Raw genomic sequence first — 6,000 nt, 5'->3', positions numbered from 1 at the left:
ATGAAAGGGACGAGACAGTACCGATGCTCAGCTTGGAGAAGAAAGAGGACCACAACGACATTGTTTTGGCAGGAAGGTTGAATGATCGACAACGCAGCGAAGCAAGTCAACTGGTACGACAGTTCAGGACGATAATGTCGGACTTGCCGGGTAGTACAGATTTGGAAACATGTCGGTTGGAGTTGTCTACGGCGAAACCGGTACACACAAGGCAGTATCCCCTACCGTTCGCAGTGCGAAACACTGTGGAAGACGAGATCCAGAAGATGTTGGTCCTGGGCATCATAGAAAAGTCAAGCTCTCCATACAACTCCCCTGTATTGGTAGTGCGGAAGCCGGATAACACGCATAGGCTCTGTGTTGACTTCTGTAGGTTAAATGAGGTGCTGAAAGCAGATGCGGAACCAATCACAAGGGCTGACCACATGTTTGCAGACATCGGGGAGAAGTTTTTCACCAAACTGAACTTCAGTAAGGGCTACTGGCAGATACCTTTAGAAAGAGAGTCTAGGGCGAAGACTGCCTTTTCGGCGGAATCCGGCCTGTACCGATTCCGGTACATGCCATTTGGTCTAAAGACCGCTCCAGCAGTCTTCACAAAGGTGATGCGAAAGCTCTTCGACGACCTGCCAGACGTCCGTCACTACTATGATGACGTCTTGGTGGCAAGTAACACTAAGGAGCGATGCTTGTGGCGACACTTAAACAAGTGTTCGAGAAGATCCGCGATGCAGGCCTTACAGTGCGGCCAACGAAATGCGAGATAGGCCACGACGAAGTAAATTTCCTGGTTCATAAGATTGGGAAAGGGAAAGTGTCTCCAGTCGCAAAGTTAGTCGAGAAAATCCAAGAAGCAGAGCGACCAGTCACTAAGAAGCAGGTTAGATCATTCTTGGGACTAACCGGATACTACAGGGATTTCATACCGCACTACGCTGAGTTAGCTGCGCCGCTAACAAGCCTGACGAAAAAGGGAGGAAGCAACACCGTGGTATGGGAAGAGGCACACGAGGAAGCCTTCAATGACTTGAAGCGAAGGTTGACAGAAGCTCCGATTTTACGGCTGCCTGATCTAGACAAGGACTTTGTACTGCGAACCGACGCCTCGGAAAAGAGTCTCGGGGCTGTGCTACTGCAAGAGTATGAGGGCGTGTTGCATCCGGTAGCATATGCTAGCCGGAAGTTGTTGGCCCGAGAAGCAGCGTACGCCACCATCGAGAGGGAAGGACTCGCTCTTATTTGGGGAATTCATCGGTTCCACCCTTACCTTTACGGGAAGCCATTCGTCCTGCAAACGGACCATCAGCCCCTTCTCCACATCAACCGTAGCCGATACACAAACGCACGCGTGATGCGTTGGAGTTTGCAGCTACATGAATATCATTTCCGTGTGGAATATGTAAAGGGAAGAGAGAATGTCGGCGCAGACTACCTAAGTCGGATGTATTGACTCGTAAGGTGTCAACGGGTTGTATATATTGAACCATAAGTGTCTGTAAAATGAATGCTGTACTGTAGTTTATTGTGTTTCCGCATATTTGTAGTGATTATGTACACTTGCGTTGTATAGTTGTGTATACTTGTGGCTTGCGTTTGTACATACAATTGGTATAGTGAGAATGTTGTGATAACATGTGACCCTGTGTTATAACTCTCGAATGTGATGTTTTTGTAATTCTTTCGTAGTCTCATTTCCATTCTGTTGAGGCGTTGAAGTGTATGATACCCATAGTTTGATTTGTCCGCACCTGTGAAGGTGTTGAATATTATTGTATAATATTCTTGAAAGGGGGAGTCGTGTCACAGGGCGACAAATTTTCAGTCATTACGCACAGGCAGATGCGACCAAGTAATTTTTCATGACCAGTTGACCTCCACATGCAAGACTCGTGGTCAGCCACAAAGGGAGCACGTGTCCATCACGAGGACCAGAATAGCAGTACAGCCGTGAGAACGTCGTGGTTCTCACGTAGAACGCGTTCACGCGCTCACGCGTTCTCACGTAGGAGGAGGAGGAGTGTCGTTGGGAGGAACCCGAGAGGTCTGCCTGCCTGATTAGGCGGCATGTTTTTCGGGAAGGGAGAGGAGGTGAGGGAAGGGTGAAGTGGAAGACCGAGCGGAATCCGCTCGGGGGGAGGATAGCTGCGTCCATGGGCCGACTTCAGGGGAACTGTGCCGGCATACGCCTATTACACATCTGAGGGAAACCCAGGAAAAGCCCCAGACGGCACAGCCGGCCCGCGGATTCGAACCGCGGACCTCCCAGTCTCCAAGCGCACGCGTTACCGCTGCGCCACCGGAGCTGGTGGTTCTCACGTAACCAAAAGGGACTTCGGCATAGATTCCGAGAATGCGGCACTCGTGGTGACCCTTTTTCGTAGGGAAGAACGGGTTCGTTTCGTGGAAGCGCCTGAGGGTGCCCCGTCTTCCGAGGGATTAAAAAGGAGCGACCGGCCGAAAGTAGGTTGTCGTCCCATGGTCACCGGATAGTGAAAGTCGTAACGAGATAGCGGCGGTTTTGCCGCCGATGGTAATTGGAGGTGCGGAAGGAGCGGATCGGCGAAGATCTGAGTGACGGCAGAGTTTTGAAGACATCGCAGGGAGCTGCGACAGAAGTGGTGCAACACAGAGTTTGGAAGACATCGCAGGAAGCTGCGACATTTTGTGCGAATTAGTTGTGTGTGTGAGCGTGACCAGGAAGAAGGAAAGCATCCGACGTGATCCAGAGGGCCGCCCGAAAGTATTGACTGCAACAAAGCCAACCGCCTCCAAGAATCGTCCGCCTCAGAGATAAGTTGTGTTCGAACTTTTCTTTTCATTGTACGAACTTTGCGGAACTATTTTAGACAGTAGTTGGGCAATCGGTGCGTATTTCGCGTTAGGCCGCATAGCATCAGTGGGGTGCAATATATGTCTCATTTATGTGTCGGGATTGATACTTGAGCGGTTCCTGTCGTGTGCTACTTTGATTAATATGTCTTTTGTTGAAGAGTAAATTGTTGTTGCTTGTTACGAAAGCAATGTGTCCTCGCCCTGTTGTTATCGACTGGCCAATCTCCACCCTACCCGCTGAGTTCGAATACCTTCATCGATCTCGGAGCTGGGGGATATCACGCACGATTCCTGAGCCCCGTGACAGTTGGCAATGCTGCCGTATGGGGCATAAGTTGGTGCAGAGGGGTGGCGCTAGTGTACTGCAAACTAATTACAACCCCCGCAGCTCTCGTAAAATCTGTATTGAAAAAAAATCGCAGACCACCCCAGAAGATGTTGCGACTTTCAGAGGCAGCTGTTAGTGACTTTTGCCGACGCTGACAAAACATTTGGCATTGTCGCTAAATGTCGCAACACTTTCCGTGAAGGTCTACAAATTAGTTTGTAAAATGTTTGCAAATGATATGTTTGTAGAAAGGTTATTAAACGCTGGAGAGGACCCCTAGACAATGAACAGACGTACACGGGACAACAACGTCTCTTCGTACGTCTTCTCCTTGTCTCGGAATTCCTTTCCTACAACCAGCTAACCTGCATAATATCTCTCCTTCAAGGTTATTAAAGCGGATCGCCTAATGCTGTAGACCTCCGCCGTGCATGAGGGCATGATCGAGGCGCCGAATCTGCATAAATGGCATTCACAGAGAGATCACTCGTTCACTCACCAAGTCGAGCTTCGGCAAATCGGTGGGCATGCTCGGATAGGCATAGTCGTGGCACGCTGCGAATGCACTGCAGGAACCTTGCTGGCCAGCAGTGAACGTAGACACGTCAAGCAAATGGGAAACGTAGTCATGTCGGCGTCGGGTTGGAGCTCTCTAATACCTAGTTCCCACTTGGAGACACATGACGCGAGGGCACGGCGCGAATGGCGACTTCGAGGGACGTTGGCAGAGAGGACGTTCTTCGGGTTCTCACTACGGAGAGCTTGCCGCAATGTCGCGGCTGACGAGGCTCTTCGGTAATATTCCCTCGGTCTGCTGTCCTTTTAGTGTGTTCTGTGGTTCCGGCATGTAGATTCTCCTGATAGCTCATCACGTTCAACTTTTAAGTTTTTTTAAGTAATGCGAAAAGCGCGCTTTTGGGGCGCCGGTGTCCCTGTGGCGTCACACTGTTCACCCTCGTTTGTTTACTTATCGCGGCGCCAGTTCAGTAGGGAGGTTTAGAAGGATTCGAAGAGATTTAGCAGATTGGAAGGTATTTGCAATAAGGTTCCGACGATATGGTACGCCGAGCACCTGATTCCTTTGAAGTGGCTGGCACCACGTTGGAGATCTTGGACTTCCTTCATGTCTTTGATTTGTTTCCCTGGAACGCTTTCGATGTGCTAAAGCTCCTTAATGTGTGCTTGCTTTTGATTCCCCTGCCCCGCGAGCAGCTGCCGCTCTCTCGCGGCGCTTTCCCTTTCACCACCTGCGCGCACCTGTCACTGTGTTTTCCTCGTCTTTGGCACGGAGAGCCGAGGGAGTTTTCGTTCCACAGACACGGTAATCTCCTGAAACGCCGCTGTAAAACGTACCACTGCGCACAGAGTGATCGAATCATCTGTATTGGTCGGGTGCCCTTCGCGTGTCCCGATTGGTTGCCAGAATTTCAAAACGACACTTCGTGCTTCCTCGCCTGCGTAGTGCGTAGAAGGGTATTGTTTTATGGAAGGCCAACGAGAAAGGCAGACTCACAGAGGCCAGGCGAAGAACTGACTTTAATCGGGAAGACTGGCGTGCCAAAGAGAAATGGGCGTGGCCGGAAGCTGCGTGCCAAAACAACATCTCCGCTCCCGGTCGACTGCTGGCCGCTACAGCTGCAACGGTGGACATCGGCGGTGTCTTCCGCTGACAGGCGACTGCGTTCGCGGTCTGACCCTGTGTTTCGGTGTGCCGTGTATTGTGTGGGTATTCATGTTGTACTGTTTCTCGACACAAACATCAGTCTGCGAACAGTCAGATTTCAAACTGGAGTGTTGTTGTGAGTTGAGGCCCGAGGACCATGTTAGAGCGCCGTTAGAGCGCCGTTAGATTTTGGGTACGGTGACAAGAAAATAGGACTTATGCAACAGCGTCACATAGCACGCAAAGAAAGAACGTGCTTTTCACGAGATTGTGTGCACTCATGTGACACTTATTCGTTAATTACTAGCTGCCTGTGCTTTCCAAGTTTAAATTTGGTCGCAGTAGGTCAGAAAGCGCTACGCAATGGGCCCTGTACGCTTAATGCATACATGTATGTCAGACCCCTGAGTCAGTGTGATGCATCAAATAAATATATGTTCATTACGAGACTTTCCAGAGTTGTTTTGGAGTCACGACGTAATTGTACGGCGTGCATCAAAGCTTGCAGGGCTAGAACTCAGTGGTAGCCGGAACCGGTGAATAAATAAAAACCGGTAACTGGAACCGGTCAAAAATGCAGTGAGCTGAACGGCGGGGCTTCTGATTGGGGGATTAAAGGAACGCTCGACTCTTTGTGATTGACTGTGCGCCCACTGTTGTGGGGATTATCATATACTGTGCTCTCTATCATGACCAGAGTTCAGGGACATTTCTTCCGATACAGGTTTTGCCTGATAGCAGAAGAACATGTAAGAAAGCCAACTTGAAAGAAAAGTATCAGGTGAAGAGGAAAGAAGACAGAAAGAGGCGTGGGCACACTCTAAAAACAGAACTTCACCGCATTGCACGCTGTGCGCCAACCATTGCCGCGAACGATATGGTTATCGCTTCTGATTCGAAGAGGGAGGTGGGCGTACGCCTTTTTGTGGCAATTTGGATATATGAAAATTGCCACAAAAAGGCGTACGCACACCTCTCCCTTCGAATCAGGAGCGATAACCCAATCATTCTTGGCAATGGTTGGGGCACAGCGTGCTATGCGGTGAAGTTCTGTTTTTAGAGTGGAGACGATGCTTACAGTTTTATGCAACAGAGAGACAAGGGGTGCTAGACTCGTCGCAAAGCTCACAACTGAAGAAAGTTCAGAAGATGCGAAGAAGCACGGCGATTGAACGCT

Source organism: Ornithodoros turicata, chromosome 3 (genome assembly GCF_037126465.1).
Source record: "Ornithodoros turicata isolate Travis chromosome 3, ASM3712646v1, whole genome shotgun sequence".
Classification (NCBI taxonomy): Eukaryota; Metazoa; Arthropoda; class Arachnida; order Ixodida; family Argasidae; genus Ornithodoros; species Ornithodoros turicata.
This window is presented reverse-complemented; position numbering follows the sequence as displayed.